A 21,685-nucleotide genomic window follows, 5' to 3' on the forward strand; every position below is an offset into this window, starting at 1 on the left:
CTTGTATTTTTTCATTTTTTTGTATTTGAAATCTGGTGTGAACTTCTTCAATGTATTTATTTGCATAAATTGGATCTAAGAATGTGAAGGTGTGTCTTTGAGTCTAATGCAGTTAGAAAAATGGCTTTGTTATGAAATGAGCTGTTCAAGTCGATATTTCCTCCTTTCACTATATTTTCTATTGGTAGCTGCCTGAAATAACATCAATGACTGTTTAGTTTACGTGTGGCAAGTGGATCAAACCACAGCATGAAGTCAAAAATCAAAAGAACAAGAAAAAAGATTTGATGGTAAACAATACGCTTCCACGGTATGTCCAACTTCAGTGAATTTAACACTGACAAAAGCAAGATAAAATGAACAAGTCTATATCCGAGTAAATTGAGCAACAGGGCTGAATATGAGACACCAACTACATAAAAACACTGAGACATCGGTGGGGGAACACAGGCAATGGCAGAGTTCCAACTAAGAGACTGAACATGTCTAGGTTTACAAAACCTGATTTAAACTGATGAGCAAAGTTGCTTAGGAATGTTTTATTAAAAAACTAATTTTAGAATCAAAATTTTTATAGAGAGGTACAGCTGTGATAAAGTGCTATCAAATTCATCATGCTTGTACGATGACTATCTAACCACAATTGCCAAAATGCCTACTCTTTTTTTCTCTCATTTTTTAGGCATTCAGGAATTTCATTTCGGAAGGCAGAACAATTAGGATCAATAAACAGCAGTGCTCTGATGCAAGACTCCAAGAAAATCCAAAAGGTAACAATTTTCTGTACTTGTTGAATCTATTCTCACAAGAATTTAGTAGCATTCCATGCAAAAAATAAGACATTGAAATTCGTATTTCTCTCTGATTTTGTAAAAAAAATAAAATAAAAACATGTCTGAAATATATTTCGTTGTTTTGGTGTTTGGTTACTATATACTGGCAAAATTTGGAGTATATTATGAATTTACCAGTACCAGAATTTACCGGCGCAGTGAAGATATTTGATAAAACCATATAACTATACCTTGCCACTACACTTCACAACATTTCAATGTCTTGTTTTAATGCTTTTTTGCCTTGTTAAAAACAGTTACTGTGATAATTGGGGGATGTTAACATCTTTTTAAAAATGTATTTAGATACATGAAACTAATGCCATCTCCACCTGGTAAAACTACACATTTTTCTACTCTGGTGTCTTGCCATTGGGTAGTATTTTAATGTAATACATTTCTGATGCACATACAATATTTTCACTTTGAATCTCTTAAGTAACTATTTTAATATGAGCCTGAAGTTTAGAAATGAATGATGAAACCAACTCTTAATTTTTTGAAAACAGACATGAATGCAAATCTGCCACCCAAGCATCCATGCATATCAATTTATAATACCTTTGCAGGAGAGCCTTTTGTTTGAGGTCTTAAACCGTTTGTTCCCTTTTTCCAGCATTCATCAATAAGTAAGGTGAAGATCAGAGTTCTGAAGGACGAACCTTTAACAGGTACGTCATCATTTACAGTATGAGCTTCATTTCAGGTACTCTGTTAAACCCGGGTTCTTATACTCTCCCACATGAACTTTATTATTTAAAGAACTAACTTGGAAGCAGCAGAGTTGGCTTTAGATGATATTGTCCATCCTCCCACTTTCTTTGCTGGAGCGTTTTTAGTACATGCGCCATTCCCTGTATTTTCAATAGTACTACTAGTTTCGGATGTATATTTATTTCGTATTGCGTGTTGCTGTAAGGGGGTTACACATGAAATCAAACCGCTGTTGTTTACTGGCGCTGTGGCGCAATGCAGGTAGAAAATGGGACTGAAGTATTTCCGGGTCTCAGATATACAATAATACTAGATCCTCCCGTGGCTGCGTAGTGGCCATGTTGAATGTAGGGCATTGACGTGGTACAGTAACAGTTTACTTTTTTGTCAAGCTGTTCGCCTTTGGCAACAGATGTGGAACTAGAAAGCACACTAATTCCCCGCAGCGCATGAAATTGACTTGCCTACGTGAATACTGCAGGTCAACAATGTCACCATGACCAAGCACACCGCCGTGGTAAGGTTGGATAAAATGTGAAACTTTCAAACATTTTCAAACTTTTTATACATATACATATATATATATATATATATATATATATATATATATATATATATATATATATATATATATATATATATATATATATACACATTGTCAAAAAGGCATCACAAACAATGTATGTAATTTTTCTGATGGTTATGTTTAGTATATGCGGTAGGTAAAGACTAAAAACAACACATGCGTTGTTCTAACGTTTGCATGAATGTTAACAGCTACTCTTGTATGTAACACTGTTTCTATGAAATAGAAATACACACGTATATAGCCTTAAGCATTTATAATCAGATTAAAAGTTACATTGTTTTCCATTTCCCTTTCATACATTGTGTGTGTGTGTGTGTGCGTGCATGCGTGTGTGTGTGTGCGTGTGTGTTAGTGAAGAGCTTCCACCCACAGCAAATCAAAAGTATGAATACTTGGTGCTAGCCAATCGAAGGCATAGTGGGACGGGTTATCGTTCCATACAATGGACACAGGAGTTTTTTCTGGACTCGATAAATTTTCATTGTTGTGGTACCACCTGGTGCGCCGCTCATGATGCAGTACACCGCTGGCAGAACCGAGTTTGCAATGCAACCACAACTGGGACACTTAAGGGAAAGTTAACTATTTATTACTTTCACTAGCCTGCGAGCGAACGAGCTAGCTAGCTAAGAGATGGAACTAAAAAGCTCACTTGACCGCGGTGACATCGTTTAAACATCAGCGCTCTGAGTTGCGTGTGTGTGTGTCCCCACACATATATGAAGGTTACCTGTTTATAAACCATAAACACAGCGAACCACATTGTCAATATTCAGGCAGTAGTTGGCTTCAGCAAACCAATTTTCAGCCTCTTTGGATTGACAGATGAAGGTCTCACATCATAGTCCAGCAGGGCAAGGGCAAGCCTTATTTTATATTAGATCCTTTAGTTAACCAGGTAAAGCTTATTGAGAGAGAAAATCTCTCTTTCAAAAGCCAAGAGGCGGCAGAAATTATACTGGCAGCAGAAATTAAGAGTCCATAACCTGACAACATTCATAAATGAATAAAAATAAAGACTTAAAGAGTTAAAAAGTGATGACCGTCACAAAGCCCAAATGCTTTTGAGTACATACATGGTGTTTTTTTTTTTTTTTTTTTTTTAATTCATTCAAATTTGCCAAGCTTTAAGAATTTTCTTTGGGTCTCTTTAGTGTCTTAATGACACTATACCTATGTGCCAAATGTTTACTACAGTGGGGCAAAAGAGTATTTAGTCAGCCACCAATTGTGCAAGTTCTCCCACTTAAAAAGATGAGAGAGGCCTGTAATTTTCATCATAGGTATACCTCACCTGTGAGAGACAAAGTGAGGGAAAAAAAATGCAGAAATTCACATTGTCTGACTTTTAAACCATTTATTTGCAAATTATGGTGGATAATACGTATTTGGTAAATAACAAAAGTTAATCTCAATACTTTGCTATATACCCTTTGTTGGCAATGACAGAGGTAAAACATTTTCTTCACAAGGTTTTCACACACTGTTGCTGGTATTTTGGCCCATTCCTCCATGCAGATCTCTAGAGCATTTATGTTTTGGGGCTGTCGCTGGGCAACAGAGACTTTAAATTCCCTCCAAAGATTTTCTAATGGGGTTGATATCCGGAGACTGGCTAGGCCACTCCAGGACCTTGAAATCCTTCTTATGAAGCCACTCCTTCATTGCCTGGGCGGTGTGTTTGGGATCATTGTCATGCTGAAAGACCCAGCCACGTTTCATCTTCAATGCCCTTGCTGATGGAAGGAGGTTTTCACTCAAAATCTCACGATACATGGCCCCATTTATTCTTTCCTTTGCACGGATCAGTCGTCCTGGTCCCCTTGCAGAAAAACAGCCCCAAAGCGTGATGTTTCCACCCCATGCTTCACAGTAGGTATGGTGTTCTTTGGATGCAACTCAACATTCTTTCTCCTCCAAGCACGACATTTTGGGTTTTTACCAAAAAAGTTATATTTTGGTTTCATCTGACTATATAGCATTCTCCCAATCCTCTTCTGGATCATCCAAATGCTCTCTAGCAAACTTCAGACGGGCCTGGACATGTACTGGCTTAAGCAGGGGGACACGTCTGGCACTGCAGGATTTGAGTACCTGGCGGTTTAGTGTGTTACTGATTTTGACCCCACGGGGTGAGATCTTGCATGGAGTCCCAGATCGAGGGAAATTATCAGTGGTCTTATATGTCTTCCATTTTCTAACAATTGCTCCCACAGTTGATTTCTTCACACCAAGTTGCTTCAGTCAGTTGCAGATTCAGTCTTCTCAGCCTGGTGCAGGTCTACAATTCTGTTTCTGGTGTCCTTTGACAGATCTTTGGTCTTTTAATACAGGTAATGAGTGGAGGACAGAGGAGCCTCTTAAAGAAGAAGTTACACGTCTGTGAGAGCCAGAAATCTTGCTTGTTTGTCGGTGACACAATACTTATGTCCCACCATAATTTGCTAATAAATTCTTTAAAAAGTCAGACAATGTGATTTTCTGGCGAGAGATTTTCTGGAGCTGTTACTGTTTATCTGGATGTCATATAATTGATTAAAACTCATTCACTGGCAGCCTTCCCAGTTAACATGCATAGTTGACTTCTTAAGCCATCAATGGCAGTGAATGTGAGTGTTGGATTTATCTTGCCCAACATTATAAAAAATAGACACAAAAGGAATGAAGACGCTGGTTTCTTTTTCTCATGAGGAGGGCGCATGGGAGATTGTTCAGATTACAGCCTCTCAACACGCTCTAAACAATCTCTCCCGTCGCTCCTGCATTTATTTGAAAATAGGGAGGTTTCTAAGTTTACAACACACAACACACTAAGGGTAGGGTTTCAAGGTGAAAACATGGCACCAACACCTGCCACGTCCCGGCCACGTCCTTCTCTCAGATGATTCCTGCTGAGTCATCTTCTTGAAGGCGAGACATCTTTCTTTCTAAAAATTGTCCATAATACTAATGCAAGCTAAGCAAATAAATGATAACTTCTACAATATATCCAACAGTGAGAATGGGATACGAGGCATTTTGCGCACTTGGTAGAAAGGCACCTTTCTGCTTTGTTGAAGTTCAGCCCATTGACTGTCATTGTTTTACAGAGCAGATATGACATATTCAACGTGGCGGACACACTGCATTCCTCCTGCAACGGGTCAACTGCTCAAGACTGGGTCTATTCACTGTATATTTTATTTCTATGGTTAAATCAAGGTCTGTCTCTGTCTCTCTAGCTCCACCTCATCTCCCTCTGTGTGAAACCTGTTGTTGTCCCCAGACAAAGCAAAGCAGGATGAGGGGACCAAACTGCGGACAAGGTGATGTCAGGGCTGATCAACAGGTATGCACAAACGCACATTTGTGATAGGAATTACGTTTTGTTATACGTTACATACAGCAGAACCTCAATAGAACGGACTAATGGGGGGTCATCCGATATTGCTGATCGTCCGTTAGATTGAAGCACTTTTTTTTTTTTTTTTGAGGCCTGAAACGTCTAGTACAGTACAAAGTTATTGTAAATAAATATAAACTACCCAAACTTACCATACCGGTGTGCTTGATCATGGTGGCATTGTTGCCGTATAGTAAATTATCATAGGCAAGTCGCTTTCATGAGCCGCGAGGCATTAGTGTCCTTCCTAGCTCCAAATCCGTTGCCAACGGCTTGACAAAAAAATAGCATATTCCCAACTCCAGAGACTTGTGTTTTATATTGCTCAAAGTTAACACCGCCGCCATGCCGCTTTCTCTCTCTCAGCTGCGCTCTACGTCACAATAGATATAACCATCATGACATGGGCCCCACGTAGGCACAGAAGGCACGTCTCGTCATATTGTATATCTGTGACCCGGAAATACGTCATTCCCATTCTCTGCCTGTATTGCGCTACAGCGCCAGTAATCAACAGCGGCCAATTCTGGAAGTAACAGACATTGCCTACGGCATTTTGATTGATAAATGGAAACTATTTTTGGACACATCGTTAGGCTCTGACGGTCCGTTTTATCCGATATCCGTTATATCGGGGTCCGATTTATTGAGGTTCCACTGTATTTAACAACAACCAAAACTCAATCGAATGCTTATAAAACGTCCTGCAGGTATCTGAAAATCATCACCAATCACCCTCTCTATCTCATATTATTATTTTAATTTACTATTTTTTTTATAATCACTGCCTTTCTTTGTAGATTGATTGAAAGAATTCATAGGGTTCTATGACCTCACAGTTAGGTGTGTAGCATCCGTGGAGGATACGCAATATGGTTCCATTCCCTTTAAAAGACTGAGACCATAATTTCGCCAAAAATTCAGTTCAAGATCTTTTCATAAAGAACACAGCACATTTTATTTCATTCATTCGTTACAACAAATATGAATCAAAAAATATTTTGTCAGAAAAATGTGTGCCTGCATGATGAGCAATAAAATAGCTTCCAGTTTTTTACTTTGACAAAAGGTGAAAATAACCCATGACCCTAGATTGGGAAACACTGGTGTTGAGAAAATGCTGCCAGTTATATCGTCCTACAGCCTTTTTGAGGAGTTTCAGAAGAAAGGAGACAAAATATCCCCACTTTTAAAATAGATAGTTATGCTGAAATTGGTCTTTACACAAATACTGTACACATACCACTGGCTGACATGTCTGCCTCTCGGTCTCCTATTTTCTTTTTGTATTTTTGAATACTACATGTACACTGTTCCAGCTTTATGACCTCTGCCTCTTTGATTCTAGTTGTCTGTTCACTCCTGTTCCTCTATCAGATGTCCGTCCTGTCAAATAAATGTCCCCCCTTTCACATCTTTTTATATACTTTACTCTGTGGCAGATATGAATACTTTTTTTCTTTTCTTGTCTTCTTTCCCCCCATGCAAGATTGGATTCTATCCCTCCTGCATGTCCCTTGGTGTTTTTCTTTCTTCTTTGTTTCACTCTTATGATGATTTCCTTGCTAAAACTTGCTAGGTCCCCTCATAAATAATCAACTGACCTTTAATTTTTATATGATTTATCAAGTAGCTGCATAATGTGAACATACATTAATCAATATCAAAGACGTGAAGAGATGCTTGCACCAGCTAAAGCAGAAAGCAGCTTTTTCTAACTCACCCACAATGAGTTCAAATGTAATCAGGTACTTTACTTGATAGTATAATTGATGTTGATGTTGTTGTAAAGGGCTATGTATGTATGTGTAGTACCCTTTGGGATGGGCATAATGGCAAGCTTTATAGTCACTTGAAAGAACATTGTTCAAGAAAACACACGGGAATATCCTCTAAATGACACATGTATGAGATACACTTACTATCATACCCTATAATTATACTGATAATGGCACAGAGCTCTCCGTTTGCTTTGCAACTAGAAAAGCACCACTTCTTCAAAAGGCCTATTCACCACTCCAATATTATATTACCGTCAAATATCTATAGATTTATTGCATGACTCTGTTGCAGTTTTAACATTTTGAAATTAAAAACACACATCATACACATGGGTGTGTAGTGGAGGGGGAAGTGAATCATCCAACAATATCAAGGTCATTATTGCAACACAATGAAATTATGAATTTAAAATAAATAATTTGTAGAATATATGACTACTACTTTGCGCCGTCCAGAATTCTGTGCCTGGGCTCATTGTCATCACCACCCCCAACAGCCCCACTCCTCATTAGTCGTGGACCACACTTGAGAAACACACACACGTACACACAGTATGCTTAACACAGCAGTATCCCAGACCCATTCAGGTTAAAAAAAAAAAAAAAAAAGGGAACTAATTTCCTCCAGAATATCACAGAAGAGTGTAGTGATATGCTGCTTGTTGGCTGATAGTATGCTCAGTCCCAGGAGAGTGGGAGAGTAATTTATACCCAGGCGTAAGAGGGGAAATAAGGGCCCACTTTATGCCACCATTAGAAGGCAATGTTGCACTTGATGCTAGTTTTCGACTTGCACATTACTGTATGTCAGTAAAAAAGGAACATTTAGTGTTTTTATTCATTTCTCAGCAAACAAAAGAACAATTTTCAGAATTTTGATGGCTATTGCACTCACCTGAGGTTGAATTCTTGTGAATTATTTTTTTTTTATCTATAATTTTACATTGCTAAACTTGACTGGTGTTAAATTGATATCTTTATTTAAATGAAATGTGCACAATAACAAATGTCATTTGCAATCAGTGACACACATTTATGGGAGTGTTTTGTAATACAGTATACAATACAAAAAAAATTCTGAAAGGAAACCTTTCTGAAAAATCTGTACTTTTGTTGAGCACTGTATGAAGTAAATGACAGCGACAGTAAATCAAGATACATTGTAGTTAGTGCACCTAACTCCACAAAGGCCAAACTGTTGACCGCATCATGGAATGGCACCTCTATCCAGACGTTTACCAACATTAACATAACACAAATTCTAGATAATTAGTAATAATAATTAAAAAAATAAAACATATCTAAGCTCTTGAAAAATTACCTTTGCATTTGGTGAAGGCAGTAAAGGTTCCAAATTAGTGATCAAGGGGAAGTGCCCTACCATATCCTGTGGTCTGCACTATTCTCCCCCCCATCGTATAGTTAGTATTTAAAAAAACATGCATGGATGCAATTCAATGTGAGCGTGTATAAATAATAGTCTCATAATCCTTGTAGTACTGTTTTCGTGTACTGTGATATTTTTGGGGATCTTGTTTCTCTGTTTAGGGGCAGAGCACAGTCAGCCAATGTTTGTAATTCAGTCAACCTATTAGCTATGACTGGCATCTTCTACTGTACTTGTCTGGCATACAGGGCAGTTATGATTGAGTTGAATGAACTCTACCAGGCAATTACATGATGAAAAGTATATCTGAACCATTCTTTTGATCAACGTTGGTGTGTCTGCGTGATCGCTAAAAAAGTATTTCAGTTGTAACTAAAGCTGGTTTGAAACTTAATGTCACCCCCATTTAGTGAATGTCAGAGAAAACAGACAAAGCTCCTGCATCAACCCTCCTTCTTCTTGCATGTTTGCTTTGCGTTTGACCTTGCCACTGGGTTCTGTCACTGTGACTACTGTTGTAAGAACTTTTCCCTGCTTAATACAAGTGGATTTTAAACAGAAATTATGATCTCAAGATTCACACACACTTGACAATTAACCCTCCCCTCTTTCTCTATCACACACACAGCCTGCTTGACTCATTTACAGCTTTGAATCTTCTGTCAGTTTATTTGAGTTTACCAGCTTTTGCTACAAGTCACTGTAGATTGTTTAAACTAGTGATTTCCAACCTTTATGGAGCCAAGGCACATATTTTACAATTGAAAAATCTCACGGCACACCAACAGACAAAAATGTCAGAAAAAGTGTACGTACTTCCTGCCATCTAATAGAAGAGCATTTATTTGTTCTGTTTGTCACTATGCCTCACTGGCATAAACACATGAACAAAGATACATTATTTCTTATGAATAAAATAATCCATCCATCCATTTTCTGAGCCGCTTATCCTCACAAGGGTCGCTCGCGGGAGTGCTGGAGCCTATCCCAGCTATCATTGAGCAGGAGGTGGGGTACACCCTGAACTGGTTGCCAGCCAATTGCAGTAAATAATGTTTTTTTGAGCAATTAAATACAATTTTAGAATTTCCCACAGCACACCTAAAAAGCGCTCACGGCACACTGGTTTGGAATCACTGGTTTAAACCTTTTATCTATACAGATAGTGTTCTCTGAAAATGAAAGTAATCCCTCTATTATTTATGTGATCTTTTTTTTTGTGTATTTTGTTGGCAACGCTTCATCCAAGCTAATTTTACATGGTCATCTTCTAATACTGGTGGCACGGTGGACAACTGGTTAGCACATTTGCCGACTGGTTAGCAAATTTGCCTCACAGTTGTGAGGACCGGGATTCAAATCCCTGGCTTGCCTGTGTGGAGTTTGTATGTTTTCCCCGTGCCTGCGTGGGTTTTCTCCTGCTACTCCGGTTTCCTCCCACATCCCAAAAATATGCATGGTCGGTTAAGACTCTAAATTGCCTGTAGGTGTGAATGAGAATGGATGTTTGTTGTTAATATTTTCCCTGCGATTGGGTGGCAACCAGTTCGGGGTGTACCCTACACCCTGCCCGCAGTTAGCTGGGAGCATGCCCGCGATCCTAGTGAGGATAAGCGGTACAGAAAATGGATGGGATGGATCTTCTAATACTGAGATCTTGTTTGAAGTCATTTGGATGAGCGATTCTTGAGAAATTTACAAGTGATGGGTTTAACTGATTGACAGGTTAGTCCTCCCTTTAGAACATTGCCATTTCCAGCATGTTATTTTATATCCTAAATCATTTTATAATCTAAACTGAATGTGTAAATTGCACAACAATCAAGTCTGTCAAGTCATCATGTCTCGAGTCAAGTCCCAAGTCTTTAACTCCCAAGTCCAAGTCGAGTCCCAAGTCTTTTAAGTTTCTGTAAAGTCACAAGTCATCAAAACAAGGACTTGAGTCAACTTGAGTCAAAGTCACAATGACTCCGATTTCCTAACTCTCTGCAAGACACCCACTACACATTAGTTGTGTGTTTAGAACGGGCCAACCCGGAATCAAAAGGAGGAAAACTTCTTGCTGCGAGACAGCAGTGCTAATCATTCATCCAGAGATGCCACTTTGCTTACCAGCTACTGCTGAGGTATGCTTTGAACCCTTGGTGATTTAGGAAACTTGTTTGTGTGCAGCCTCCTCACTTTGACCTATTTTCCTTCGTGCATGCCCATAGGATCCTGATTGTGTATGCGTCTTTCTTTTTGGACTGTGTGCATGTAGCATAAGAAAGCTAATAGAATGATAAACGATTGTTCTTCTGCGTGCATTTACAGTCACAGCTTCATGCTGAACACACATGCTTGTGAACACAATAAACATCAGTCTGCAGTCTAAACGTGGCTTGCTAGAGTTCACCTAGAGGGGGCACTAATGCTCCATATCATTGTTCACTTTCAGGTGATCTACTACCGTCAAATTTCTGCTCTGATTAGACGAAATAAGAACAACCACTCATGCTCAGACCTACTGTTAAATGATCAATTGTATTTATAGAAATGGCCTCTAAACAATATTTGCATGAGAAGCACTTTAGTAATCACACTCTTTGTTCAAACTTATAACAAAACTCATTAACCCAAATTATATTTTTAATGCTTAAATATAATGTTCATCCATGTATTGTTTAGTCCTACGCAAAAAAAAACATGTAATTCACTTCAGTATTTCTTGATTAGGATGTCAGATATTATTAAATCGATATTGATATGCTGCAGCTTCTATTGCTCAATTCATTCCTGAATTCTCAGAGAAGTTCAATGAGTTAGCTCAAATTTGGGTCTGAATTCAATTTTAAATTCCTCATTACTGGTAAAAGTTGTAAAATGATCACTGAAATTGAAAGCGTGAATTAAAGCAACTTCTTGAGATGCTTGATATTTTGTGACACAGGGTCTAATCAATCTATTAAGTACTGTGCATGTTGTCAAATTAAAGTCCACTGTAAAGGGGAAAATATAAATGTCCTTTAAATTTTATACTAAACAGAGAAGAGTGTTGTTAACAAGCCTCCCAAGTTTTAATGACTAAAACAAAACCAAGTGAGGCAGTGACTTACTGGACGAAACCCACGCCGGTCTGCGGGCTTGCGAGTAAGCGGGCTATTGATCATCGGTTAGCCACTGGTGGAATGATGGCGCTCAGTACTGTATATAGTGGAAGGAGGGCCGACTCATGCCATCAAGCCCAAGTGCATACTTGGGCCTGGTTTTAGCCACGGCCAAAAAACCCGGTCAACTGAAATTGTGAAAAAGAGTTTTTAATGCTATATCTCAACAATTCACTACTAACTTGTTCTCAGTCATTGCACATTTTCAGCACATATTTCAAACATTTAATGTATTTTCAAACAAATCAAGGTTTTTCATGTCATGTGCTGTAAATGATCTCCTGACTAAAATGATTTACAGTTTTTTAATGATAAACCAGACTTCAAACTTGGGTGAATGTCTCTATGTGCCCTATGATTGACTGAGGAGCAGTCTAAGGCATAACTCTCCTCTTACCAACAACTGGTATTGGTTTCAGCTCACCTATGAGTCTGAACAGAATCATCGGTAGAATATAGATGAATAGATTTGTAATGTTTATGGGAAGTGTATTTTCTCTAGTGTTTTGTTTGTCAGTGTGAATGTCAATGTCACTAATTTGTCAAAATGACATACCCCCATGGGGACTGAAACAATAGCATCGATTTGTGAAATAAATAACAAGGTGACCAAATCTGGACATAGGAAGTTTCGGCCCGACGCCAGCATGGGCTTCTCGCTTGATTTGCTTTATGTTGGGGTGGTTGCCCACTTCAGTTTGAAATGCACACATCCATACCCTTATTCAATCACGTTCAGCTGTGTACTTTGGCAGGATGTGAAGGCTAGGGGATTATCCACATGCAGCTGATGCTTGCATCGCTCGCTCCTCAGTTAATCCTGTGTCGTTTGCGTTGGAAAGAATGCAAGGGAAGAGGAAAGAGAATGAGACAGGGTGACAAATAGAATATTAATTGAATTAAAATGCTATACTTGGGCTCTGTCTACTTTGTTACGTTGTAAGACTCACACATACGCATTTAAAGCATTATTGATTTAGTTACCTGTGGCATCTAATAGCAATTGTGATTGACATTTGATAATAGTTTATGTGCTGTTAAAGGTGCAGTATGTAGTGTTGAAACTGCTAGCAAGATTTGAATGTAGCATCACTTCACTACTCCCTCCCCCCCCCCTCTGGCCAAACCCACGTGCCTCGCAGGCGTGCACGCACAAGTCACCAGGTGGCTCTACTGTGGGCATTTCCTAGCAGCTACTTTGCCATTTTCATCACGTCTTGTTCGCCGGTAAGTAAAAATATACAGATGTTGTCGTATTAAATATGAGTGGAAAAATATCTGCATTACAGTTTAGAAAGTTACTAGCATGAACGTTACATTTCATTAATTATTAGCCCCATTTAGCAAGAAATACCTTTTAATAAAGCTAGAAATATCAATACTCCACATTGTAGTACAGAGGCAATGTCCAGTGAATTTATATTCCTTGTTGTTCAGAGTTCCCAAGAAGAGAGGATGGCTATTAGTGACCCCGGCCGACTACTGGGTAGCAGATGAGGAAGTATGCTATCCACTGTATAATAGTCACATGATTTCCTACACACGCTATTGTTCTGCTGTGGTTCTCACACCAAGTCCCCTTGTCCACTCTATCCCTCTATCTGTCCCCTAAAACCCTTTTCTGGCCAGCTGCATTTTCAATAAACATCAGAATAATATATATATATATTTTCAAATAAGCAGAGGGAGCATTTCAAACTGTTCCAGCACAAAGGCATACAGATCCACCATTCTGCAAGGCCACACAGCTGAACAGGACGGGTAAAAAAGAAAGAGAGGAAAAAAATTGTAAATCACAGGCGAAGGCAAATTGACTACCATGATTCTTGCTAAGAATTATAGCAAAACATCCACAGTCATATGAGAAAAAATATTATGTTGCAGAATAATTTTTTGTTGCCAAACCCATTTTTACAGTAACTTGAAAAATTGCTAAACAAACTATTATTATTGACTTCTGTTTTCAAAACGAGTTATCCATCAATTTGTTGTGAATGTATAGGTTATATGATGAGCCAATTAATTCCAGTTATTAATTTCCAGTCATAACTAGACTTTACACCGACTTTATCGGCCTTATCGGTATCGGCCGATAATTACCATTTTATGCTGATCGGCTTTAATGTCAGAATTCGCCGATCGGCTCCGCAAAAGACATTTACTCCGCGTCGCCAATGTGCACAGTATATTTGAATCCAAAAGCTCGGTTATTTTTACCCTTGTCGCGTGTCTTTTGGCGTAGTCTTGTAAATATCTGACGGCCAATAATGTTATTTAAAAAAAATAATAATAATAAAAAAAAAAAAAACATGTCGGCGGTGTGGAACAAACAACACGTCTGAGACAGACAACACGTAATGCCCGGATCAGACTACAAGACAAACTTGCTCTTTCACGATTGTACTATGTCAGACTACTGCAATAAAATCATGTATTCCGATACCACCGCATCCCATTTTTTCCGATCACTGGGCTTCATCTTTTCAACTCAAACGCGACCGGATACACTCGTTACCATGGTGACGACAACAATAATGGATCGCGCCGTGTGTTTGTAAGAACAAAAAAGGGAAAAACGTGTGTTGGTGGTCACCGGTGCTCAGGAGAGGCAAGCTAGTGGTAGCATGAACGGTTGTATGTAAACATGCCGCCTTTCTGTCGAATCATGCTCTAAAGTTTCGGTGTGGGTGAAGTAATTTAATTAAAAATAAAGTAATTTAATTACAGTCAGTTAGCACCCATTATTTCTGTCATGTGGTAATGTTGGTTTGACCTGACTGATTAGAATACATGATCTGACAAGAGCAGTGATTTTCAACCTTTATGGAGCCAAGGAACATATTTTACAATTGAAAAATCTCACGGCACACCAACAAACAAAAATGTCACAAAAAGTGGAATACATTAATTACTGTATTTACTTCCTGCCATCTAATAGAAGACCATTCATTTGTTCTGTCTGTCACTATGCCTCACTGGCATAAATAGAGGAACAAAGATACATTATTTATTGTAAATCAAATTTCTTTTAGCAATTAACTACACAAGTACATACAGTAAATGAACAAGTCATTTAAATAGACACATTCCTCCACCATGTGATCGGATCGGTGATCGGCCCCAAAAATCCTGATCGTGTAAATCCTAGTCATAACGACCATCTGAGGGAAATTGTAACTATAATGTGGCCCGTGAGAAAAATTAGTTTAACACCCACACGTGTAAATGTATGTGTACAGGAATGACAACAGAACAAAATGGTTCCATATTGTATTATTTTTTGTTGATGGGATGGGTATGAGGGAATTTAAAAAAATACTTGTTTAAACGTCTTTTGTATGTGGACATCAGAAAGAATACATGCAATATTTGTAACAATGGAAAGCCAATTTCACAAACGCAAAATCTAATCACCATAATGTCTTGCTATACAGGAGACAGTTGACAGACTGTGTTTAGAGTAATCACATACTGTGATGAAGACATTTCTGTGACTTGACACCAGCTCCATGTTTTGGCGTCCGCCACGAGATTTCTGGCAGACATATGACAAAACTCATGGGCACCATCTTGAATGAGAGAGTTTTATGTAGCGCCAGACGAACTTGGACTGGCATCCGGACAGCTGATGACCTTTGTGATCCTAAAGAGAACAACAGACAATTCCGCCAAGGCCGCCGTGTATCGCCAATATGTATTGTGAATAATCGGCAAGGACATTATATAGGATTCAGACAAAGCAGATAACAAGGAACTGCATTTCATATTTTCAAAGCATTGCTCCAGTAGAAATGTGGATATTATATTACCTTATAAATATTTTTACATGCATTTGCACCTTATTTTTTCAGTGTATTTTTAGGAATGTCTGCTAAGGTACCTCTACCATTTTGAAATTGTTCAGTTGTTATAAATAAAGAACTGAAAATGAATGGTTCCTTTTTCACAATTGCCACGCAGAAATCAAAGTGTTACATTTCGTATCTCCTTCCAGTTCATAAACATCAGTGCCCTATATAATGCTTGTTCATGGTTTGTGTATTTAAAGCAGGAAATATAAAACTAATTAAAAGTATTTCAACCCATTTTATTTACAAGATATACGTATGGTTTAATTACGTCATTCTAAGAGATTTGTCCAGTATTCCAGCACTTGCTCTTGTCACTCCAATCTTGATTGGGCAGTGTCCTTTAGAAAGAATCTCACATTTAGATTTAAATACATTTCACACATAATCTTAAATATTAATTACTGTTTTTTTTCCCCCCAGATTTTGACAAACGTGTACATGAAATCAAAATGACTACAAATAGACCTGACATCATTGAGAAAAAAGAAAAAAAAGAAAAAATTACTCAGTAATGTCATGAAGCATTGGCTTTTTATAATTACATTATACATATTTGTTCATTATTATTTCTTGAGACACCCATAAGATTGAAGTAAAACTCCCCTTGGCCTCTGCTGAATTAAATTTGCAACACCTGAGTGAGAGACAGGACAAGGGTATAGCAAGACTACTTGGACATGTCAGTTCACATGCAGGACAAATCGATATTAATATTCACCACTAACAGATCAGGGAGACTCTCCTGTAACAATTGTTGAAGCAGCGGGAGGGGGTGGTCTCGGGTAACTTTTTTTCAAAGGTGAGCTTGAAGGAAGAACTGCCTTGACCCTCTTGGGCCTTCAACCTCTTAGGCAATGCTAGTAGCACTTACACGTCTATTTTTTAAAGACAACCTCTGGATATTATACTGAGCATGCGCACTCAACTTCATTGGTCGACCATTCCGAGACCGTCTCTGGGTGGACCAGCTGTATGGTCTTGGCCACTGTGTTGCAGCTCAGTTTCAGGATGGTGGCAATCTTCTTGTAGCTTAAGCCATTTTTATGCAGATCTCCCACCTATTGTTTGCCTAAAATGATGTCCTGACATCTCCCCCCAAAAAGATCACCCCACTCAACTGGAAGAGTGGCCCTAACGAGCTGTTTTGCAACAAGACGAGTGTACGACTGATTGGTATGTAGGGCAGTCGTTTCACTAACTACACTAGGCAACGAAAACAACATCCTATTGTTGACCACTCCCAGGAGACACACTCACGAGGCTCCACGCCTAAAATGTAGACCTGAAGAAGTCTTTTGAATCAAAGATGAAACGTCTTCAACAAACAAGACCAATCAGTTGCCTTGATTCAACCTTTGTGGCTATAGAAAGTGCATTAAGACGTGAACCATTGGATTTTTTTTATAAACTTATAATCAAATATCATGTTAACAGGCTGATTCATAAATTGACATTTCACTGCCATCCAACACACTAATGAAACAGCCTGTGATGTTTTGAAGACTGGACGAGAGAGACTTTCAACACAACTGACACCGCCACAATGTAAAATGGTTTTAAGTTTTAGATTCACATACTAATGAAAAGAGGCATACTGATTAATTCACAGCTTTTAATAATGTAGCACAAAAACTCTTATGCTAACACTAGTTCAAGTCGTGATCTTATTTGCCCCTTTTCATCTAGGAATCAGTGCACGCCAGTCCTTCACCTGTCTTTTCAGAAATGCTGTGCACAAACTGAGAATCACCTACATGAACTGAAACAAGTACATTGCTCTACCTTAAAGTGTACTGGACAGTGGTACAAACTCCTTCCAACTGTGCTGCCACTAGTTGGCATTCCATATTTAAATTCAAGTGTTCATGGTTTGGGGGGTTCTTATTGACACCTTCAATGACAGGAGAACATTCTACATATTGGTTAACCTCAGCAGCACAAGTGGTCAGTTGTTATTAAAGGAACAGAAAAATGAATTTAGCCTGTGGTACAGAGAAGCTCCATCAACATTCATGCAGCGTGCGCCCCACTTTCTTGTCCAGCATGGGCCTACCTGAGCAGTATGGTATATGAATAACAAATTATTGATTGTATTTATATTTGTTGCTTCGTAACTAACATGGTATGCAGTGGCGGTTGTAGGAATAAGGCAATCAAGACGGTTTCTAGAAAGTTTTACCTGTCCTTTAATTATGAATAGAGGTGGGTCGTAACGCGCTACATTTACTTCGTTACATTTACTCAAGGTACATTTGGATCTGTCTTTTGTTAGTTTTTTTCAAAAAAAAATTCTGAAGTTAAGCACTTAATTTGAACACATACATACTAATTTACTTGCTCTTATTTTGAAATTCACAACCCTACTTTTATTTAGTAAATTAGAAAACACAGTTGTGCTCATACGTTTGATTACCCAGGCAGAATCTGTAACATGGGTACAATTCTTTAAAGGAAACATGAAGGACCAGGCGAAACACATTTAATTTTATTTTAATGGGATTTAAATTAAACGGTCAATCATTTTCAGAAAAGCATTATCATTAAACAAAACATAACCATAAAGAAATTAATGATGGTTGTTGTTCAGTCATCAGTCATATTAAAAAAAGAGTAATATTTCACAAATTCTGCCAGGGTATGTAAAATGAGCACAACTTTACATATATGCAGTCATATGTAGCCCTCTCATATTGGAATGAAAGTGTAGGCTACACCTTTTTTACACCACTAGGTGGCGGTGGCATATTAGAATTAAACTGTACACCTTTCTCATAACCTGTAGGTGGTGGTGGCATTTTGGAATGAAAGTGTACATATTTTTTTTGGGGGGGGGGGGAAATGCGCATTACACATGAGAAATTACGGTACTTCAGTAGTTTTTTTCACTGAGTACTTACTCTTACTCAGGTAATTAGTTGGAGGACTACTGTACTTTTTGGTTTTCCTTGAGTCATAATATTCAAAAGTAGTACCGGTAGTTTTGAAGAAAAGCAAAGACTCAAGAATCAATGACTGCATTTTTTATTGTAATTTTTTTAAACAAGCTCAGACAATGTTGGGTATTGGCTATTGTTGCTAGCAGAAGATTTACGATTAAGATAATTTGCTTAACTGAGTGATTCATCCATGCTGGTAAAAATGGGGTACCTCATTGTTACACGCAAAGAGAATGCAATTATTTGGATAATTGTGTCTCAGGAGTTTTGTCATAGAAAACAATGCTTCTTATGATTGATGCCACAGTCACAATATGCCACAATATATTACTAGTAAGGAAGATTTTATCCAATTGCGACACGGTTTGTCTTCCTTGATCCCCATTCAATCATAGCCAATATTAAAACAACAGTAATTCACACGGTAAAACAGGTAAATATTTTTTCGATGATTTTTTTCATACTATGCACATTCTATTTTTAAATGGACAGCTGTACATTGTCAATCAACCCAATAACAGATTTTAACATAACAGATTTTAAGCAGACTGACTGATTAAAGAAATACAATGCATAATACACCGTGTAATAGGCTTTATATTTTGAAAGTGAACACACAGTTGGCATTGATATGGCACCCTGCACTTATGTCTACTTCAATGTGGATCTGCCTAATTAGTTTTTGATCACGTTATTCTCACCAAGCTTCTAGTTTATTGAGCTCTCATATAAATATGCTGAGGCAATTAAGTTTTTACTTCTTTTTGCCTGCACAAACAGGCAATTACATACTGAAGAATGTCATTAACTGCCCCTTCCATTTTGTTCTCCTTCAATGTATATTATTCAGCCATGCAATGGCAGTACACAGTACACAGATTAGAATTGGCCTGTGATTCTTCATCAGGAAACATTATTTTTGTGACTAATTCAATTTCTATTCATGTTTTACAGTACAGTTATAGTAGTAGATTAGGGAAGATTAGCATGAATCATATTTTGGCATGCTTTCTAATTCAGTGATTCTCCCTTTTCTATTACAGATGTTTATTGGGAATTATGGAGAAAAGACACGAGTGGAAATGATCTAAAAAGGAACAAAATAAGGATGTTAAAAAGGCTTTTGCCAATTCTCTACTTGGTGGAGAGTATGATGAGGAGGAGTCTGCAAAATCCTTCCAGGAGGCCCTCAAGGAGTGGAGAAACAGAAGGTGTGATGGGGCCGTAGGACCAGTAACAATGTGGACTCAAACGGGTGAGAAATAATTTGAAATCATCGCAATCATCAGCACCTCTTGAGTTGTCGTAAAGTATACTAAGGTTAACTGTAAAAAAATAAATGATCTATCCTTTTTTAATTCTATCATCACTATTTTGTTTTGTTGTTTCTTATTTTTCTGACACACACACAAAACAGCACTTTGAAATATACAAACTGTAAAGAAAGGACGATTATCTAATGTCAAGCCGTTTTCTCTCATATTCTCCTGCCCTTACACTCTTTTTCCTTGAATTTTTAAATTACGAGTTGTGTGACCATCCCATCACACATTTCAGATTTTTAAAATCTAAAATTAATAAATGATAACAGAATGTGCTCAAAGGAGTTTTGTGAGATAAAATGCCGTAACGGTAACCCCGATACCTCGCTGCTTTAAAATTCTGACAAAACATTTTCAGCAGTAGTATCCTGCCCATGTTCATGCGACAACCCCACTTTCCTCCTCCTGTGTCATTTTCGCAAAATCCTGAGTGTTCCTGCTGCCCCTCTCCTTGCTTCTACGCTGATGTGTTAAGACCTTCCACAAAGTGCTAACCACTGCAGTAAGAAAAATAATCCATGGCGGTTGCATATTGAGATAATGAGAGAAATGCTATGGGTGGCTGTACTCCACGCCACAGCTCTCATTCCCCTCAGCCATGTGCATGTGTATGTGCATTTGTCCACGTTGCCTTCCATCTCATATTGGGTCTACATGTGCAGCAGAGCATACTGTATGTCTGGGTGTTTATTTATGTGCTATTAGTGGTGTTTTCTGTGTCTAGGTGTTTTTATTTGGCCTCCTATTTTCTCTGCCTTACCACTTGAACAGACATTTTCCCTCTCCCCCTCTGCTCTAGTCTGCAAATTACTGCCAGCCCCTTCAGCCCTAATTATTTCTGTCAAGCCACTGGCACACAGGTCCACTTTAAAGCCGCCACTGTGGACTTCTAAAGTGTTGAGAGCAATCATAATGTTTTTCTTTCTTTCCTCGATCTGTTTTTTCCCCCCTCATGTGATTGTAATATTCCTGTTGTGTTGCATAGATCTTTGTTATTCTGTATGGGCCTTACTGGTTTCTGTCTATTTTGGCACTCAGTGTAGGTAGGGTGCAAGGAAAAAGTGTTTTCTCATTTCTCAAGAAGTTGTTGTTCTGCATCCAACCTTTGTCTGACACATTCTGGCCTTTCTTTTACTCTCTCCGTAAGCAAACTTTATTTTTGTATATTCTCCCCCAGTATCAATGTCAGGTATAGCAGCCCAAGCAGACTTCCTTCCACTGAGAGGCTATGAAGGAGGAGCAGAAGGATGGGGAGACAGCAAGGTACCTATCAAAGTGGTGTTTCCTGAAAGCAGACTTAGCTACTTGGACAGGTTGCTGCTCAAGAAGCACCGCAGGTACACAGTCCTCACACGAAACACTTTAGTTTGAAATTTATTATTTGATCTCAGTATTTGTGTTTTATTAAATTTCATAACATTAAATTGTACCATTAATGTAATGTATAGCGACCAGACCCAGGGGCGGTTTCTGATATGGGTGATGTGGTCAGCCGCCCAGGGGGCATTCTCTGGGGGCGGGACTCCATCCCCCGTTGACAATCGGCCGGGGATTACGCAATTTTGGAGCGTTGCACAGGGCGCATATTTTTGGGCAAGTTACTTTTCAGGTGGCACATCCTACTACCCCCCAAGATCACCTCAATATCACCCCCCTTGCGTTAACGATTGGCATGTGGGTGTCTTTGGTGAGAGGGGCTGGGGGGTGGGGGGGCGTGCCGGGAGCAATCTCCGGACATCGCACA

General features: G+C 38.6%; 1 long non-coding RNA gene across 1 annotated transcript; it reads left to right on the forward strand.

Annotated features, from left to right (window-relative positions):
- Positions 1 to 561: 561 nt before the first annotated feature.
- On the forward strand, positions 562 to 21,246 carry LOC133405613 (uncharacterized). Its single transcript, XR_009768966.1, has 5 exons — positions 562 to 770; positions 1,450 to 1,504; positions 5,358 to 5,464; positions 19,663 to 19,874; positions 21,119 to 21,246. It is a non-coding gene; the product is annotated as an uncharacterized LOC133405613 (long non-coding RNA).
- Positions 21,247 to 21,685: the final 439 nt, after the last annotated feature.

Source organism: Phycodurus eques, chromosome 7, assembly GCF_024500275.1.
Source record: "Phycodurus eques isolate BA_2022a chromosome 7, UOR_Pequ_1.1, whole genome shotgun sequence".
NCBI classification, from domain to species: Eukaryota; Metazoa; Chordata; class Actinopteri; order Syngnathiformes; family Syngnathidae; genus Phycodurus; species Phycodurus eques.